This window comes from Ovis canadensis, chromosome 4 (assembly GCF_042477335.2).
Source record: "Ovis canadensis isolate MfBH-ARS-UI-01 breed Bighorn chromosome 4, ARS-UI_OviCan_v2, whole genome shotgun sequence".
Lineage (NCBI taxonomy): Eukaryota > Metazoa > Chordata > Mammalia > Artiodactyla > Bovidae > Ovis > Ovis canadensis.
The window spans coordinates 33,453,648-33,475,731 of NC_091248.1; positions in this window are offsets into that span (position 1 = coordinate 33,453,648).

A 22,084-nucleotide genomic window follows, 5' to 3' on the forward strand; every position below is an offset into this window, starting at 1 on the left:
ATTTTGTGAAACAATACCTTAAAATACCATGATATTTTACTTAACTTGTTTACCAAAATAGGGTGAAAATAATAATTGATAAAATGAACATCAGTTCAGGTCAGTCACTCAGTCGTGTCCGACTCTTTGCGACCCCATGAATCGCAGCACGCCAGGCCTCCCTGTCCATCACCAACTCCCTGAGTTCACCCAAACCATGTCCATCGAGTCGGTGACTCCATCCAACCATCTCATCCTCTGTCGTCCCCTTCTCCTACTTCTTTGCAATTCAAAAATCCCTAAAATTTGTTATTCTAATAAATCACTGCATCAAGATGAACATACAATAGAGGTTATACCTCTGAGAGTTTATTTTGGAAAATAGGTTGGTCAAGTATTATGATATTCAAACATTTGAAAGGTTTTTCTTTTCCCTAAATAACATATTATTTGGCATTATTTTCATCATTTTTATGTGAAATTTGACCCAAATTTGCTTTCTTATTTGTATAAAATTCTTTTGATATCACACTTGAAAGAAAGAAGATAATGATAAAGTAGAATCCCTTTTCTATAATAAACAAGCTAGAGATTAGCATCTTTTGATTATATTTTATGATGTGCAAATCTTAATTATACAAAGGTTTTCTTTAAATTACAGAGTGCCAAAGCCATGACAGAGAAATTTAAAATAATTATTTAGTTTGCAAACTGACTCAAATAAGAAAATATACAATACTATTCTTTAAACAAGCAGTATAAGGTGCTCTGAAATAAAAAGAAAAGAAAATAACTAATTGGCCAGGATTTTATAATAATGCCTCTTAAGGAACAAAGAGGAGATAATGATCTTCACATACAGAGCTCTAGGGATGCTTAAAATTTAAACTATTGAAAATGCCATTTCTCCCTCACCTTGCATAGTGTTCTTAAAATAAAACATTTCCTTTTCATTGCTAAGATATGATAGTCATTATGTGTCCTTTAAATTGGTTTCATTAAAATCCATTTGCCTTAAAGGTGATTCAATATCAGAAAATCTGTTAATATACTACACCACATTAATAGACTAAAAGAGAGTAAAATATGTCTATTTCAATAGATATCAAATAGAAGCACTTAAAAAACTTCAGCATTCACACAAGAAGAATGTCCACTTTGCCACTGTAATTTAATGTTTCCCCAGAAGTATCAGTCAATGAAAGGAAAAGAAATGGAAAAGGTAAAATCTCCATGACTTGCAGATGAAATTTTACATACCTAGAAAACCTCAAGGAATTAGTACAAAACTATAATAAATAATAAGAAAATTCAGTAACAAGTCTGATTATAAAATTAATGCTCAAAACAATAATTTCTCCATGTATAATCTATGATTCATTAGAAAAGATATTAGAAAGATATTATAATAGCAAAAAGATAAGGCAGAACTTCTAATGTGAAAACTTATTTTAAGAAAATATTTGAAATTTATTGAAATACAAAAGAACTTTATTCATGGATACTAATACTCAAAATTGAAAAGATTCAATATATACTAACAGGATTATTTTGAAACCTTATAAAATAACACTAAAGTTCATCAAGAAATACAATGTGAGCACATTCAGAAAAATCATGAATAAGATGAATGAAGGGCTACTTACTATATATTAAATTATATCATGAAGCAATAGTAATTAAATTGCTTTGGTACTAGGGAAATATTAGATAAATTGAACAGAATCAATACCAAAAATAATATGAAAATATACTTGACATTAAAGATGATTTTCCAGTTTTTAAGGAAAAGGAATTTATTCAATAAATGAAATTGACACAACTGTTTAGCTATTTAGAAAAACTAAATGCAGATTTCTCCTTTATTCTACTCATCAAAATAAAAACTGAGTACATCAAATAATTATTTAAAAGTAAAAATCTTAAATGAAAAATGTATTTGTCATTTTGGTATAGAGTAGGCATTTCTAACTAGGAAACAAAATCAAGAAGTCATTGGAAAGTGACTGCCCTGTTGGTCCAATGGCTAAGACCCTGCGCTCCCAATGCAGGGGCACAGGTTCAATCCTTGGTCAGAGAACTGGATCCCACATGCCACAACTGAAAGGTCCTGAACACCGCAACAAAGATCATAGATCTTGTGTGCCCCAATGAAGACCCACACAGCATAATACATAAATAAAATAAAGAATATTTTTTTAAAGAAGCTATGGTGAGAATGGATTGAAAAATTCGGATAAATTCAACATTTGAGTATAGTAATAAAAATATCCTAAAGTCAAATGACAAACTACAGAATATTTTTTAATGCATGACAAAAATTGTTATCTTAATTTAAAAATTTATAAAAATGAATAAGAATTTATAAGTAATCCAACTTTAAAAAATAAAATAGAAATAACAGAAGAAAAGGCAATGCCCAAGTAGAAATAAGGAGGAGGTCATAAAAATAAGTTTGCTCTTACTTCTGATTTTAAAAAGAAGATGAAATTATAATGAGATGCTGTTTCTTATCCACCCTATTGGCTTCCCAGGTGACTCAGTGGTAAAGGATCCATCTGCCAATGCCAAGAGACCTGGATTCGATGGCTGGGTGGGGAAGATCCCCTGGAGGAGGAAATGACAGCGCACTCCAGTATTCTTGCCTTGGAAATCCCAAGGACAGAGGAGTTTTGCAGGCTACAGTCCAGGAGGTTGAAAGAGTTGGACATGACTAGCACCCACCCTACTCCACCTATCCGATTAGCTAGTTCAAAAGTTATCTTATGCCCTGTTGTAACAGGAAGTATGAAGAAAATGAATAAATTGGTAAAATAGCTTTGGAAAGGAATTTGACAGTGTCTCTCAAAACTGAATGGCAAAACCAATGCAATATTGTAAAGTAATTAGCCTCCGATTTAAATAAATAAATTTAAATTAAAAAATAATAAAAAATTGCATTTGTACCTAAAAAAAAAAAACTGGGCATCAATTCAATGGACATGAATTTGAGCAAACTGCAGGAGATAGTGGAGGACAGACGAGGCTAGTTCACAGAGTCAAACAGGGTCAGACACAACTTATCCCCAAAACAACAACAACAACTCAAAACTGGAAATACATATTGACCCAACAATTCTGCAGCTAGGAAATTACCTTATAAAAATGTTAACACAAGTACTCCAAGATACATAAAAGGGTATTTTTCACTCCAAAATAAAATAACTAGTAACTATAAATTATTTAAAGGTCACTAATGAAAGGTTATAGAAATGAGACTATATGCATTGGAAATCAAAGTTAGCATTTGAAAGAATAGTATATATAAACTTATACCCAAATATTTTAGTGAAAAATAGAAAGTGAAGAACTATGGCAATATTTGAATATACTTTTTGCAAATTATATATATATATATATATATATATATATATATATATATATATATATACTTGTATATCAGAGAAGGCAATGGCACCCCACTCCAGTACTCTTGCCTGAAAGTCCCATGGACCGAGGAGCCAGGTGGGCTGCAGTCCATGGGGTCGCTAAGAGTCAGACACGATTGAGAGACTTCACTTTCACTTTTCACTTGCATGCACTGGAGAAGGAGGTGGCAACACACTCCGGTGTTCTTGCCTGGAGAATCCCAGGGACGGAGAAGCCTGGTGGGCTGCCGTCTATGGGGTCGCACAGAGTCAGACACGACTGAAGCGACTTAGCAGCAGCAGCAGCATACATGTATATATATATATTAATTTTCTGGAAAAATCACAAGAAACTGTTCACAGTAGTTTTCTTAGAGGACAGGTTCTAAGAGTGAAGAGATATCTTTAGGTTGTCATCATAAACTGATTTCATGGAAATATGGTCCAGTTTTTTCCTTTTTTCTATTAAAAAAATAAATGATTTTTAAGTCATTTTCTTTCTGTTACACAAATTCGTGATAACAAGTATTGGTAAGAATGTAGATAAAATGCACCCTGATACACTACGGAAGGCATGCGCTCAGTCGCTCAGCCATGTACAACTCTTTTGTGACCCCAGGGACCGTAGCCTGTCAGGCTCTTCTGTCTATGGGATTTCCCAGGCAAGAATAATGGAGTGGGGTGCTATTTCCTTCTCCAGGGGATCTTCCCAACCCAGAGATCAAACTCACATCTCTTGCATTAGCAGGTGAGTTGTTTACCACTGAGCCACCAGGGAAGTCCACCTGAGGCTTTTATATAATTATAATTTAATGTGGGTTCAAATTGTTAAGACACAGTGCCTATTTTCAAGATGCAAATAAAATCTAGCTGGAAAGCAAACGAATACAAAGGTAACTATTTTACAGGCAAGACAGAGGACAGATGCCACTAGAGCAATGGAAACAGCTAACTTGTTAGTTTTAAGGAATATTGTGTCCTGCTGGCCAAGAGGCCAGAGAAAAGAGCAAGAAATAACTGTGCAGGATGAAGCAACTCTAAGCCTTTGAATAATTTTCAATCTTCTCTCCCCTTTGAAGCTTTACTAAGCTTTGGGGATAATTGATGTGGTGATGTTCTTTTCTTGTCTGGAAAAATGTACAGGGCCATTATCCTAATCAACAAGAACTAAGAGACATGCAGATTTCCTAGGCAGAAAGTTACTTGCAGATGTCTCATATAACTCAACGCATCACATTATAACTCCAATATAAACTTCTAAAATAAAAAAGATTCAATAAATATGGCTAGTCATGCCATCTAAATTCTACAACTCACTAAAAAAAGTTGGCAAGATATGAACAAGTTTCTCTATATTTTCACTACCCATAGGTTAAAAAATGAAAGTGAAAGTCACTCAGTCATGTCCCATGACTATATATGCGACCCCATGGACTATAAAGTCCATGGAATTCTCCAGGCCAGAATACTGGAGTTGATAGCCTTTTTCTTCTCCAGGGGATTTTCCCAACCCAGGGATCGAGCCCAGGACTCCCGCATTGCAGGCAGATTCTTTACCAGCTGAACCACCAAAGAAGCCCAGGTTAAAAAATATCCTCACCAATTTTTATTGCTACACAGTAGAAATTTTCAAGAAGTTATTTTCCTCAACTCTATTAATCACATATCATCTGGAATTTTTCTTTAAAATTTTCTATTCATCTGCCTCTAAGACTTTCTGTCATTGAGGGAGGTGGGAAGTAGGTTCAGGGTGGGGAACACATGTACACCTGTGGCAGATTCATGTCAATGTGTGGCGAAACCAATACAATATCGTAAAGTAAAAAAATGAGGGAGAGATTTACCTACCTTACATCATTATCAGCTATAATATTCCCTTTTCTCTACCTGACTCTAGCTTGAATCTCTACTCTTTCTAAGAAGTTTCAGATTATGAGAAAGAAAATTCAATAAATAAGGGGCATTTTTTTCCCCAGGTCCTAGTGTACACAAGATTTTATGTGCACCTCCCAAAAGTGGGGTCTCTGTTTTCCCCAGTCCTATGGAAGCCTACAGCCAAATCCTCCTGGCAATAAGGGACATTTTAGACAACTGCTTTATTCATATTTTAATGCTTTCTTTTAAAATGATATTTGTAACCAGAAAATACACCAGTCTTAAACCATGCACTAGAGGAATTAGAATACACAGAAGAATTCAAGAATACACAGAAAAATACAAGAATACACAGAAAAATAATACAAAAAAGGTTTTAATGACCCAGACAATCATGATGCTGTGGTCACTCAACTAGAGAATGACATCCTGAAGTCTGAAGTCAAGCAGGCCATAGGAAGCATTATTATGCACAAGACCAGTGGAGGTGACAGAATTCCAGCTGAGCTCTTTCAAATCCTAAAAGATGATGCTGTTAAAGTGCTGCACTCAATATGTCATCAAATTTGGAAAGCTCAGCAGTGGCCACAAGACTGGAAAAGGTCAGTTTTCATTCCAATCTCAAAGAAAGGCAATGCCAAAGAATGCTCAAACTGCCACACAATTGCACTCATTTCACATGCTAGTAAGATTATGCTCAAAATCCTTCAAGCTAGGCTTCAGCAGTATGAGAACTGAGAAATTCCACATGTACAAGCTGGTCTTAGAAAAGGCAGAGGAACCAGAGATCAAACTGTCAACATACGTTGGATCATAGAGAAAGCATAGAAATTCTAGGAAAACATCTACTTCTGCTTCACTGATTACACTAGAGCCTTTGACTGTGTAGATCACCAAAAACTGTGGAAAATTCTGAAAGAGACGGGAATACTAGACCACCTTACCTTCCTCCTGAGAAACGTGTATGCAGGCCAAGAAGCAACAGTTAGAACTGGACTTTGAACAACGTACTGGTTCAAAATTGGGAGAGAAGTACATCAAGGCTGTATATTGTCACCCTGCTTATTTAACTTATATGCAGAGTACATCATGAGAAATATCAGGGTGGATTACTCACAAGCTGGAATCAAGATTGCCAGGAGAAATATCAACAACCTCAGATATGCAGATGATACCACTCTAGTGGCAGAAGGTAAAGAGGAACTAAAAAGAGAATGAAAAAGCTGGCTTAAAACTGAACACTCAAAAAACTAAGATATGGCATCTGGTGCCATCATTTCATGGCAAATAGATGGGGGAAAACTGGAAGCAGTGAGATTTTCTTTTCTTGATCTCTGAAATCACTGCAGCCATGAAATTAAAAGATGCTTGCCCTGTGGAAGGGAAGCTATGACCAACCGACTACTACTACTACTAAGTCACTTCAGTCGTGTCTGACTCTGTGCGACCCCACAGATGGCAGCCCACCAGGCTCCCCCGTCCCTGGGATTCTCCAGGCAAGAACACTGGAGTGGGTTGCCATTTCCTTCTCCAATGACCAACCTAGACAGTATATTAAAAAAGCAGAGACATTACTTTGCCGACAAAAGCCCATATAGTCAAAGCTATGGTTTTTCCAGTAGTCATGTATGGATGTGAGAGTTGGACCAGAAAGAAGGCTGAGCACTGAAGAATTGATGCTTTTGAACTGTAGTGCTGGAGAAGACTCTTGAGAGTCCCTTGCACTGCAAGGAGCTCAGACCAGTCAATCCTAAAGGAAATCAATTCTGAATATTCATTGGAAGGACTGATGCTGACGCTCAATCTTTTGGTCACCTGATGCAAAGAACAAACTCATTGAAAAGACTTTGATGAGAGGAAACATTGAAGACAAAAGGAGAAGAGGTCTGCAGAGGATGAGCTGGTTAGATAGCATCACTGTCAATGGACATGAATCTGAGCAAACTCCAGGAGATAGTGAAGGACAGGGAAGCCTGGCATGCTGCAGTCTATGGGGTCACAAAGAGCTGGACGTGACTTAGCGACTGAACAACAAGAATTAGAAAAATACACTACAGATTCCCCAAAGTGGGGGAAAAAACATAATTCTCGAATCCATTATTCTGTTCCTTTTCTATTTGACCTGTGTAAATAAGAGCTGCTGCTGCTGCTAAGTCACTTTGTCGTGTGCGACCCTCTGTGACCCCATAGACGGCAGCCCACCAGGCTCCCCCGTCCCTGGGATTCTCCAGGCAAGAACACTGGAGTGGGTTGCCATTTCCTTCTCCAATGCAGGAAAGTGAAAAGTGAAAGTGAAGTCACTCGTCGTGTCTGACTCTTAGCGACCCCATGGACTCCAGCCTACCAGGCTCCTCTGTCCATGGGATTTTCCAGGCAAGAGTACTGGAGTGGGGTGCCATTGCCTTCTCCGAAATAAGAGCTAGTTAGGGAGAAGTGCTTAAAACCAGAGACTGAAAATGCTTCCCTGAAGTCCTTATTATTGCTGTTGTTAGTCACTAAGTCATGTCAAACTGTGACCGCATGGAGTCTAGCGTGCTAGCCACCCCCCCCAACCCCCACCCACCCCCCACCCCCCGTCCTCCACTGTCTCTCAGAGTTTGATCAGATTCATGTCCACTGAGTTGGTGATGCTATCTAACCATCTCATCCTCTGCTGGCCCCTTCTCCTTTTGCCTTCCCAGCATCAGGGTCTGAAGTCACTACCAGTGGCCAAAAGGCAGGGGATTTCTTATCTGCAGTTTCCTTTGGTAAAAAGGTCAAACTAGGTTTTTGTTTTCATAAATGGGAGAGGAAAAAAAAATCATGCATCTGTCTGTAGTGTCAACATTCTTTGAGGCTGGCTCACTTAATTATACTTTGGGTTACATTTCCCTTCACTTTCTAGCCCTAGGCCTCCCAAGGGCAGGAGGATTATCCCAGTATTTACACAAATCAGTAGTGCTAAATCTTGCCCAAACAAAGATTTAGAGGGATTTAATAGTCATTTCTTAAGACTCTGGCTCTTTGGAAGTTCTTCAATTCTAGAAAACTGAGTTGTAAATAACAACATTTAAGATGGCATTAATAGACATGTATTTCACTGATTATTAATATCGCCATGACAGAGCATCTATTTCTCTCTCAGAAAAAGGTTAATTTCATTGGCAAAGCAGCCTAAGAATGGCTCCCAACCTTATATTCCTAAGTATATTAGACAGATATTGTGTGTATTAGACAACAAAGGCTTACAGTCAAGTTTAAGGGCAAAGGATATGGTAATGATTTACTAAAACAACCAAAAATATTGTCTTCCCTAATAGCACACCATTAAAAAGATTAACTGTTAATTAATTAACCTGGCTTCCCAGATGGTGCTAGCTGTAAAGAACCTGCCTGCCAATGCAGGAGACGCGGGTTCGATTCCTGGGTTGGGAAGATCCCCTGGAGGAGTAAATGTCTACCCAGTCCAATATTCTTGCCTGGAAAATTCCATGGACAGAGGAGCCTGGCATACTATAGTCCCTGGGGTCACAAAGAGTCAAACGCAACTGCAGCAACTTAGCACACATAAAACAGAACAATTAAGACCACACTTTTTAAATTATATCTAAAAACATGTAGAAGAAAGAATTCATTCCTAAACTCATTTGATATGTTACTTCTCAAAGGATTTTCATCACTAAACTAAACACAGGTGTTAAATCATAAATCAGAACCTGCTGTTTTGGATTTTACTCTTTAACTTCCCTTCCCACCATCTCTACTGGATTTGTCCGAAGCCAGTGCTCTCTGTGTGGCCTGCAAGAGAGCCTGATTTCTCCTTCCCCATAACACGCTCACTAATCAGTCTACTTTGGTCGTCTTCCTTAAATATTCCCAACCCAGTCATGCTTGTTATGAGTACTTCGAACAATTCCTTTCTTTCCTGTCCCATTACTTTATAATCAATCCCGAGAAGATTCCCCAAATGACTTCACCTGTCCTCAAGGCCTCAGATGCATTCTTGCACACTAGTTATTTCACATACCATAATAATAGTTCATTAAAAATTTAAGAAACCATTCTTGAGTTTTCTAAACTGTTACACATATTATGCGGTAAGGAAACAAAAATGAATAAGACAGAGTGCTTGTCCTCAAAGAGATTAGCATTCATACATAAAATAAAATCAAAAGAGTAATTTAAAAACAAAACTTAAAGTGTAGTAATGTGTGTTATTTACAAGAGGGACCAAAGAGAATGTGGCAATTAATGTAGCGAGGCGAGGAAGACAATGTGATGTGGAGAGAAAGAGAGTGCTATGGATGATGAGTCTAGAAAAGAAGATTGGACCCTGCCCTAAACCATGTTGTATATGCAAGAGGGGCTATCAGATGCAACTTGCCACACAAGTTACCTGTTTTTAAAAGATGGTTCTAAAGGAGATATGAGGAATGGGGAATAAACTAAAAGAGAGAATAGAGTCAAACGCTAGTTAGGCAAGGGAAAAGTAGAGCTATCACGGAGTTGATGACATGACATGACTTGCAGTTTTGATATGATATCATCAGAGTAGATCAAGTCTGTGAGTTGTCATTCTATTTAGGACTTAAAAAAAAAAAACAGGTGGTTGGTCTTTTATTTTTTTTCTTCCTAATTCAAGATGGCCTTGGTGTTATATTAAATATCCAAGTAGCCCCATCTCTTACCAATGATGACTCTTCTTGGCTATAAAGTTCCTTTGGGAATTGGCTAAAACTCCCACCAACCAGAGATTTATTTGTATTAAAAGTATAAATATAAGGACTTCCCTGGTGGTCCAGTGGTTAAGATTCTGTGCTTCTAAAGCAAAGGGCACAGGTTTGAGTCCTAGTTGGGGCACTAAGTTCCCACATGCTGTGCAGAAAAAAAAAAAAAAGTTTAAATATAAAAAAATTAATATTAGAAAAATTTTAATATAAACAGTCCTGGTAAGATTAGAGGGCTATCAGTAATTCATGACAGAGTAGCTCAAACAGACTGCCTCCTCATTAATATACCAGGGGAAATTGTTTGGGAATATTCTTAGGGGGAAGAAATTATCAAAAGACAAAGACAGAGGAAGAACATACTTCAGCAAGAACCGGCCTGGATGACATGCTAAAGGGTATCTGGGGCTCCAAAAGAGTAGTTTGAGGAAACTGAGGACTCGAGTGGTGAGGATAGGGCCATTCTTAGCAGGGTGCAACCTCAGTGCAATCATACACCTCCTCCATCAGTGTCCGTTGTAAACTGATTCTCTCTTCATGAACAAGAACATCAAAAGCAGTCTTGAAGGGGAAAAGTTGCAGCATCAGTAGAAAATCTATGATAAAGTGGAGTGAGCTCTGTCTTCACGTTTGAAGAAGAAATGCTGACATTTTTTGTACAAATAGATTGCAGAGTAACCTTTTTTGTTGTTGTTTTTTAAGCAATAGATGGCAGAACCATCTTTCCTCTACACTGGACAATATCCTGGAGTCTCTTCTGAGCATAAATAGTGATGGATTCCAGGGAAATGGTCACGATTCACAGTTGACCAAGACTGATTCAGAATAAAGTTATCAAAAGCGAATTCACAATATTTCTAGAGTCCAACTCTGAGTGTCACTGATTTAGGATTTTTAGTTTTAAGAATTTAGAAACTTTTACATATAATCACAGCAAAAACAAACAAACAAACAAACTGGCTATTGTGCTTCTCCTAAGAATCTCCTAAAATGTTTTTATTTTTCCTATAGCTGATTCACGTTGGTGTTTGACAGAAACCAACAAAATTCTGTAAAGCAATTCTTTAATTTAAAAATAAAAAATCTTTTTTTAAAGTAAAAATAAAAAAATTTAGAGCTGCAATCAGTAACTGTTTCCATACGATTATCAATCTCATAATTGATGCTTTTGAACTGTAGTATGGGAGAAGACTCTTGAGAGCCCCTTGGACTGCAAGGAGATCAAACCAGACAATCAAGGAGATCAATCTTGAATATTCATTAGAAGGACAGATGCTGGGGCTGAAGTTCCAATACTTTAGACATCTGATTCAAAGAGCTGACTCATTAGAAAAGACCCTGGTGCTGGGAAAGATTGAAGGCAGGAGGAGAAGGGGCTGACAGAGGACGAGATGGTTGGATGACATCACTGATTTAATGGACATAAATTTGAGCAAGCTCCAGGAGACAGTGAAGGACAGGGAAGCCCGGTGTGCTGCAGTCCATGGGGTCGCAAAGAGTCGGACACGACCGAGAGACTGAACAGCAACAACCATCAGTCTCATTGGCTACAAAATCATTATTGAGGGTTTAGGGCATCAGTATAAGTTATTAAAATCTCTAAACTGTTTACATTTATGGCATTTCTCTACCTATTTTCTCTCTTTATTTAGAGTCTAAAGACTCATGAAGGAAGCTTTTGGACAAAAATCACAAATTGTTTATTATGGGAGGGGTGATTAAAATATGTCCTATGGAATGTTTATTTCCCCTTCTAGATTATGATGTTAAGTAAAACCTAGTTCTTTGCAATTGGCACTGTGATATGATCTAACTGGAAGTTTAAACATTGCAAGAGTAACTATACAAAAAGTTTCTGGCTTAAAAATCCAAGACTACAACTATGAAAGTAAAAAACTGTGTCATGTGTTAAACAGTAGGCCATATTCTTATTGTTCAGAATATAGCATAAAAGTCAGTGGGTCCTGGTAGTTTATTTACTTCTTCCAGTTTGGATGCATTATATTTATTTTTGTTGTCTGGCTTCCAATACTATATTAAATAGAAGTGGCTACTTTAATTTTTTTTTTTTAATCACTTGGGTCATTAGGACAGAAGCTAGTTTCCTGACTTCTGTTTCTGCTTCCCCCAATCTACTCAAATAAATCCATTCTTCAAAGTCACTATCAGTGTCTTCTCCTCCAGGAAGCTTTCCCTGAATTCTCCAGTCTCTTTCAAATGTCTCAATAATAAGTTATTTTTTATTAATTTTTTGAAGTTTGTCTTAATTTAATTTTAGATGTGTTTATGGCTTGTCTCCTTAACTAGAGTAGAAGCTTCTTTAGCACAATGATAAGCGAGTACTGGGGCTTCTCTGGTGGCTCAGCAGTAAAGAATCTGCCTGCCAACGCGAGACGCTGGTTTGATCCCCTGGTAGGGCAGATCTCCTGGAGGTAGGAGATGGCAACTCACTCCAGTATTTTTGCCTGGGAAATTCCATGGAGAGAGGAGCCTGGCGGGCTACAGTGCATAGGGTTGCAAAAGAGCTGGGTACAACCTAGCGATTGAAACAACAAGCAAGTAGTAAATATTTGGTAACTGTTTATATTTTTTATTTATTAATCTCTGATCATCTTTTTCCTGCCAAGCCTAAACTAGATCAGTTGGACAATTTAGCTAGATTAATGGTTTTCAAACTGTACTTCAAAGAACCCCTCAGAAATTGAAAGGGAAAAAATTGAGCCAAGAGAATAGAGCCACAGACTAGCTTCATAGGAAAGCCTCACTGCCTTTGGGGAAATAGATGTGGTATAAAAGGTAATGAAAGTGAACTAAACAAATTAGCAAAGAATGAACAGAATTGTGAAATGATTACCTAGGAAAAGTTATAATCATCTTTAATTGCCTTTAAATTTGAAGATTTCACTGAAGTAGAATATTAATAAGTGCTTGTTGACTGATGATACATTTTTCTTTTCTCCAGTCTAAGAGCTCCTGATTGTTATCCTACTACAAACACATCACACATTTTTTAATAAAATTCAGAGACTTGTCTAATGAAGGAAATTAAAATTTAGCTTCAATATCATCTGGTAATTAAATCTCAGTCTGCTTAAATTGAAATAAACAAATAAAACAGTGCTATCCATAGAATTCCTAAGTTCTTATCTAATATTTGTGCTGCTGCTGCTAAGTCACTTCAGTGGTAGCCGACTCTGCGCGACCTCATAGACGGCAGCCAACCAGGCTCCCCCGTCCCTGGGATTCTCCAGGCAAGAACACTGGAGTGGGTTGCCATTTCCTTCTCCAATGGATGAAAGTGAAAGTGAAGTCGCTCAGTCATGTCCTACTTTTTGCAACCCCAGGGACTGCAGCCTACCAGGTTCCTCTGTCTATGGGATTTTCCAGGCAAGAGTACTGGAGTGGGGTGCCATTGCCTTCTCCTCTAATATTTGTAATAATCTGAAATTACTGTTCCTCTGGTGGCTCAGATTGTAAAGAATCTGCCTGCAATGCAGGAGATTTGGATTCAGTCTCAGGGTCAAGAAGATCCACTGGAGAAGGAAAACAGCCACCCACTCCAGTATTCTTGCCTGGAAATCCCATGGGCAGAGAAGCCTGGTAGGCTGCAGTCCCTGGGGTCGCAAAGAGTCGGACACGACTGAGTGACTAACACTTTCACTTCAGGTCTAACAGTTATTATCTACTTCCTTGTGCCTTTTCTTGATATAAGATGTTCTGCTGCTACACAGCTTCCTACTCCCAGTAATATCACTTGAAATAGGGAACATATCTGCTGTATTCCCAACAGACATTAGCAGAGTCCAACACATAGCAAACATCCAAAACATATAGATTTTGGTGAATGGATAAAATTTTTAATATATTAACATCAGAAAATTTTTCACTAATGTTAATAGCTTCCAATATAGATTAGCCATATTTGAATTATCTTTTTTTAAACACCATCTTATAACATTTTCTGTCATATCTCATACACCCAATACTTTTCCAAGAAAGGCAAAATAATATGCTGGAAAATAGCATGGACTGCCATCTATGGGGTCGCACAGAGTTGGACACGATTGAAGCGACTTAGCAGCCACAGTCACAAAGCGCTCAGTGTGCCTCTGAACCCTAACACGTGAATGTAAGCAAATTATCAAATGTCTCCATTCAAAGACAGTCTCCTTACTGGCCTTCCAGGGTCTCTGTGCATATTAAATAGAATGTTCACATCCTAGAGCTTGGCAGATGGTAGGCATCAAGTGTTCCATTTCCTTTCTTCTCTGAAGCACATTTTTCTGTATGTCCAACTCTTTTGTGACTCCATGCACTGTAGCCCACGAGGCTCCTCTGTCCGTGGAATTTTCCAGGCGAGAATATAGAAGCAGGCAGCTGTTTTCATCTCCAGGAAATCTTCCCAACACAGGGATTGAATCCCAGTGTCCATGGACAGAGGAGACTGGCGGGCTACAGTCCGTAAGGTCACACAGAGTCTGACATGACAGACCCGACTGTTCAGCAGCAGTAGCTCCCGCATTGCACGCAGGCTTTACTGTCTGAGCCACCAGGGAAGCCTGTATTTGGATCTGATACATATAAAATGGTTGCTTGAGAACCGCAGTCCAGAGGGCTCTGCTTCTGGAATTCACCTCTCCTGCACCCCAGCCAATAACCAAGCATCAGGCCCTTGTCACCATCCAAAACCAGCATTAGATCTTCTTATACCAGTAAGGAAATTTAAAACTCTTAAACTATAAAAACCAGAGAAATCTAATCTGTTTCTTTCATTTACTCAAAATTCCTGAGGGGAAAGCTAAACATAAGAGTACCTTGTTTTAAGTTCTTTTTATTTAACAAGGAATGCACTTCTAGAGGTAATAGAATTTTTGATCTAGTTAATACTCACTACTCTCTTTAAAACAGACTTTTGAAGTTACTGGCTGAAATTTCTTTTCTTGAGTTTTATCACCTGTAGAAATTAGACTAATTTGAAATCTTAGTACCTATTACTATTTCATTGAACATTTCCTCAAAATCTTAGGTAACTTAATTTCAACATAAAGTATTAATTAGCAATTTGTACCTTCTTAATGCCAAAAGTGACCTTTATTCAGAGGTTGTTGAGGTAATTCTGTGATGTAACCAAATTAAATTTCAGCCTTAGATACAAGCAATTATTTCCAATCAGGTCCTTTAACAGTGGCTAAATAGGCACTTGTGTTACTTACATTGTAGCTTATTTCCCCACAGAGAGTTAACAACTGTTGTTTCTCTGTGTAACCATCACATCTAAGAGTTTTCTACAAAGCCAAGTCAAATGTATGTTCATTCTGTAACAGAGAATGGAGGAATAACTGCCTGCTCCCACAAAATAACACCTTAATTCTGTTTTTAAAAAACAGCTCTCATTTGTCACAGTGAGATGCTCCATGCGTGCCTGCATTCTCAGTCACTTCAGTCATGTCTCACTCTTTCCGAGTCTGTGGACTATAGCCTGCCAGGCTCCTCTGTCCATGGGATTCTCCAGGCAAGAACAGTGGAGTGGGTTGCCATGCCCTCCTCCAGGGGATCTTCCCCACCCAGGGACTGAACCCGTGTCTCCTACATCTCCTGCATTCCAGGTGGATTCTTTACCCACTGAGCCACCTGGGAAGTCTGAGGTGTTTCACATAGCTAGCTGTCTTTTTCCCTGGCTTTGCTCACCTCCCTTCCCTTTACCTCAGTTACTTTTATTCTCCAGTCCATATACTAACTACACACTTAGCTCTCAATCTCTTTCACTTTACCATTGAGACTATTCCAGAATGATTTTCTCTAGTCCTCTCGTGGATATTGCTTTCTCAATTACTTTACTTTCCTAAAAAGAAAACAAAGGAATAATTTCCATCAAACTGAAAATACCTGGTGAGTATGCTGTAGTTTATAGAATTCCATGCCAGATGTTTCACAGAAAGGTATTAAACAACTAAGAATGCTATAATAATATTCATTGATTCATTTATTCAAAAAATATGTAACATTTTTAACATTTCAATGAAAAGATCTCCAGATTCTCCTTTACTCTATCCATCCCAGATAATAACGAAAGCCTTTCTGATTCTAAATAAAACTAGGATGATCCCATATTCCATTCTTATTTGGCTACATGTATGATTATTTTTAGAGACCATGATTCTGAATATAACTAGATAAGCTGAGTGCAAACAAAATCTTGTTGCTCCATGTGCCTCAGTTCTTTAAGGATGTGAAGTAGGCAGCAGTTTCAAATGCTACTTTCCACAGTTGGATTTCATTTACTTATTCACTCTACAAATACCCATTGAATATGAACTATGCTCTGAACACTGTATAAGATTTTAACACTGTATAAGATTTGAAGGACTCATTGATGAAGAACCAGAGTAGTTCTGGCTCATGTAAGCCGAAAGCCTTGTAGTCTTAAAAGTTGTGATAGTGAAACAGAGGAAAAATACAAGATAATTTGAGAGAGTAGGACCAAGGGTCCTGGTTTAAATTGGAATGACAGAAAAGGCATTCATGATTAGGTAGGACTTGTAAGTATCAAACAAGATAGTTGAAGAAAATGAGCAACCCCAAACAATGGATAAATACGATTAAATAGCATCAGGGGACTGTTTTCTGTAGTTGCGAAGGTATGAAAAAGTAGGGGGTTGATATGGCGAGGGTGGGGGTGGCAGAGCTCATGTGATCATGCTCATATAATGTGTTGAGACTCAAAACAGGGCACGCAACATTACACAGCTGCAGGCCGTATGCAAGGGTTTAAAATGCCTGCTCCCACCCTCCACTACACATAGTGAACACCAGTCCATGAAAATGTTAAGGTCTTTGTTTTCCACCACTTTTTAGGCGTGATTTATTTTGAGAACAATTTCCAAAATCAGGAGCCCCTGAATCCAGCTGGAACTTTCACAGTGGTAAATCCCAGTGTCACTGACATGTTTGTCTGGCATTCACGAAGGAGGAAAGGATTAAAAGCCAAATGGAGCCACTGAGAGAAAAGTTAAAACCTCCTTCCCCCTACCCCTACCACATTATTAACAGTCTCACGTCCTCCTTTTCTGGATAGTGTCTCAGATTATTTTAAGATGCAGGATAAATTTGAGGAACATTGGAGAAGATACTCACTGGGAAATTCCAAACTTACATTTCAGAAAAAGGTTCCTCATTGGAAGGAAGGCCAGTGGACAGAATGAACGCCATCAGTTGCTAAGTTTCTTCCTGCAGATTAATATGTGTCATCTTTTCATTGCCCTGGAAACTCAGCACATTAAATTCATGCGTAAAGGGCCTGTTAGACAATTGTGCTAACAAGCCCTCCATATTTTTTTGATTTTTGACCAAATTTAAAAACACTATAAAGAAAACTAGCCAAGTTTATACAATCTTGGACAAACAAGGTAAAGCATGCCTTTCAAAGCACAGGAAAATTTGTCTTTATTCAATGCCTGTTAAACAATTTGGTTACAAACTGTTAAGAAATCTTGAATTTCAAATACTGAATTCTGAAGTTGATGTATTGCTAAATATTTTGTAGGGATTCAATTTCAACATTCTATTTTCTCTAAATATTTACTCATATCAGAATTGTTTCCACAAACAGATTGTAAGTTTTTTTAAGATAAATGACTGCATCCTTTTGAATGCCCTGCAATAGTGCCTCCAATATCATATGCAACATAAAATACTTGCTAAATAAGTACACGTTAAGCCAAATTTAATTACAAAACCAGCTGCTGTCAGTTGCATCGTCTCACACATGTTAAAAGTTCCTTGGACTTCCTGAGAAACCAGTAACCATATTTTTAGTTTCATTTTCACAAAATAGTTCACTCTTCCGGCTGCCAAAGTTCATGCCACAAACAGCCCACCTCCTTCAAATGTATTCTGAAAAACGCTTTACCGTTTCCCTTTGGTGCTTCTCTGAGACTTCTTATTTTGTTTTACTTTCTTATCCTTAGTAAAGCATCCCCGAACAAAGGACAAAATAAGGGCAACGAAACAATTGTGTGGTGCCTTTTATTTCACAGCTCTGCTCATCTGCGGCACAAATAGCAGAACCCATGGTTAATCACCACACACTTCTGGTTCCCAGGGCACTCGTGGAGCTTTCCATATGGTCTGCTCAAAACGGGGACTCATATATATATCAAATACCAATTATGCAAAGAAATGTGATCATATAGTGGAACCAAGTCATAAGAGAAAAATACCTGTTCAACAAAAACAGAAACCTACTTTCAAAACTCTCCACATTTCTGGTTCCCAAGGCAAAGCAATAATAAGTACACTAGATAAATCATCCTAACATTAACTAGGATAATCTCTCAGACATACTCAACTGGAAGCTTTCATTTTCATTCGTATCCAAGCGAAAGAAAAATGTTTAATGTGTTACTTCCATTTTCTTTAATGTTTTAGGCTTTTTAAATCTTGTTGTTTACTCTGAGTAACTTAGTCCTTCTACGGTGAAGTCTTTAAGTATGTTTTTTTTTTTTCCCCATAATTTCATCTTTAAGCTTTATTCTGTCTCCTTTTCTACTGGCTTAGACAACTTTTAGCCTTAGGTTGGGTAACCGCATAGTTTATGATTACTACCAGGGCACTTTTGAAATGAAAGGAAGTACAAAGAAAGAAAAAAGGATAGTGCAACAGCAAATAAAACAGAGATTTTGCTGGGAAGACTGAGAGATACAGTCACCTAGCCTTAGGGTTTGCTTTTTGGTCAACAGAGACTTTCTCCTATAGTTTTTAAGGTTAATCGGAAGAGTTGCTTACATAACCAAAAACTGTTTGACTGTAAATTGGATCCTATTTTCCATGTATATCACATTTCTAATGGCAGTCAACTGAGAAGGGCAATTAGAAAAACACCAAAGTTTTCATGAGATACTAAAAACCAGAAATCACTAGTAACTAGAAATCACAGACACTAAGTGAAAGTGAAAGTCACTCAGTCGTGTCCAACTCTTTGCGACTCCCTGGACTATACGGTCCATGGAAATCTCCAGGCCAGAATACTGGAGTGGGTAGCCTTTCCCTTCTCCAGGGGATCTTCCCAACCCAGGGATCGAACCCAGGCCTCCCACATTGCAGGTGGATTCTTTACCAGCTGAGCCACAAGGGAAACCCATGGAGACTAAAGGAAGGGGAAAAAAAGCTTTGAAGTGCAACCGTGTGCTAGATATCAAATCTATGGAGAGAGAAGGTGAGAGATTAACTGCATCTTCCCAACAATCCTTATAATTTAGGCATTCAGTCCAGTTCAATTCAGTTGCTCTGTCGTGTCCAACTCTTTGCAACCCCATGAATCGCAGCACGCCAGGCCTCCCTGTCTATCACCAACTCCCGGAGTTCACTCAGACTCACGTCCATCGAGTCAGTGATGCCATCCAGCCATCTCATCCTCTGTCATCCCCTTCTCCTCCTGCCCCCAATCCTTCCCAGCATTAGCATTCCTATTTTAATAAATAAGCAGCCCATCCGTTGATGGGGAATGTGTGAATTGCTACAAATTTTAGGAAAGTAATCTGACGATACTTACTGGAAGTTTTAAAGTGCCAACCTTTAGATCCAACAATCCTACTTCAAGATATATTTTCTTAAAAAATGAAAGCACCTATGCATAATGATATATGTACAAGGATGTTTACTACAGTATTGCTTTTAGTGGTAAAAAAATAAAATTAACCAATTAGAAATCACATCAATAAAAGCATACCACAGAATAATGTATACAGTATGATCTTATTTTTGTTTAAAAAAAAGATCACAGGTTTTATGAAAAACAAAATCTATATACAATATATATATATGATTTATTTTATTGTATTTACTCAACAAAATACTTTGAGCTCTCAATATGTTCTAGGATGTTCTTGATGCTACATTGCTGTCTACTTGCAGTAGCAGAGAGGGAGATTATTGAGGATTCATATCAAAATGTTAATGACATCAGAATAACAGGACTGGCAAAAGAGAAGTCAGATGAATAACTCTTCATTCACCTCCATCTTTTCTCTGACAGGATATAATCAGTATTATTAGTTTGGAAACCTTTAAGAAACCAATATAGATGAGAACGGTGCATCTCATATATGCTGAAACAAAAGCTCCTTGCTCTTAAGGAACTAAATGATTTGACCTTCCCGACACAACTAGAAAGTGGTCAACTTAAGTTCACATCCCTGGCTAACTCCTGGGGCCCATAGGAGGAGCTATTGCCTTGAAATCAATGTAACGTTTAGAGATTTAGCCGTTCATTCAAGATAAAACAACCTAGAAAGAAATAAAAAGAGATGTGAAGTTAAAATAAAAACTAATTTTCATTCACATACAAGTTTGAAATGCTTTCTTCATTTTACCAACTTTGATCCTAATTTCCCTAATTTTATACGCTACCTAAAAGATTTTCTACAACAGAGATTAATGGCTAAACAAAGGCTAAATAAACACAGTTCTCCAAGAGCTGTAAAATCAGTATGAGTTCTGGAAGAGAGAGGCTTCTTACATGAACAGGGACAATTAAGATAAAAATATTGAAAAAGACATATCTTCGCTCTACTAAAGCCCAGCTTTAATACTGGGTATTGTGTCAACCACATAATTAGCTTGGATTCAAAAACTACAGTTTCTTTCCACACATATCAAAATATATATCAAGAAATTCCCCCAAAAAAGTGGCAGACTGAGAGCTCAACAAAATATAAAGCAGGTGTTGCCTGAGTTAAAGCCACAAAGGACAGTGCTAAGGGGGAAGGAACACACCAACAGGAAGAAATCAGGAACTCTTGATCCAAGAATAACATCAAAATGTAGTCCAATGTAGGCAAACAGGAGTTGAGAACCAGAAAGTCTGCAGCAAGGCTTACTGGCCCCATCTCTCGGCAGCCCCATGGGTGGCAGACAGGCTGCGATCTTGTCTGGGGTTGCACCGTGCTCATCCCCTTCTGCCCAGTCCTAGAAGGCTGCTGACCCCAGCTCCTGATTATGACCTCAGCTCTAGTAAACGGCACTGATTAATAATGGCCTCTTAAGTCTTCCCTGGTGGCTCAATGGTAAAGAATTCTGCCTGCCAATACAGGAGATATGGGTTTGATCCCTGATCCGGGAAGATCCCACATGCCTCAGAGCAACTAAGCCCACGTGCCACAACTACTGGGCCTGTCCTCTAAAGCTTGGGAATTGCAACTACTGAGCCATACACTCCCTGAAGCCCCTGCTCCACAGCAGGAGAAACCCGAGCACCACAGCTAGAGAGTAGCCCCCACTCACCCCAACTCGAGAAAAGCCCCTGCAGCAGTGAAGATCCAGTACAGCCATAAATTAACTAATTTAAAGATGGTCTCTTAGTTCATGTTTTTATGGAGGAAAAAAGTTCTGGTTAATTATCCCAGTTGTCTTACTAAAAGCCTTTTGTCCTACAGTGTGTACAACCCTTGGTCAGCCTGCAGAATGGCTGGCGGAACACTGGCAGCTCAGTTCTGAGTGCATGAGGAGCACACCCATTCAGCAAGCACTATGAGCACAGAAAGACCTAAAGAATGGCATGGCTTCTGCGTCTCACAAGCTTATTTGTAAGTCAGTCATTTGAAATTTGTACAACTTTTTCTCATTAAAAAAAAAGAAAGAAAGAAGCTTTAAAAAAACCTCAATTGTCTACTTATAAGTACAGTGATAGTAATTCATTTTCTACTTTCATTTTTATTTCATTTATGCACCAATTCTTTAAGCAAGTTATTGTTGATGAGATGGTTTATATTGTGATTTGGCGCCAAAGAAAAATATCAATGTCTTATTAAAACCAAAACATGTATTACGTGCATGTATGCTCAGCCATTCAGTCAGGTCTGACTCTTTTTGACCCCAAGGACTGCTACCTGCCAGGCTCCTCTGACCACAACATTCTCCAGGAAAGCATACTGAAGTGGGCTGCCATTCCTACTCCAGGAGATCTTCCTGATTCAGGGATTGAAACTGTGTCTTTTCAGTGTAGGGCTTCCTACATTGCAGGTGGATTCTTTACCACTGTGCCACCCGGGAAGCCCCCACAATATGTGTTAAACACATCCAAAACAGGATGAATGATAACCATCATTCAAATCATTGTCT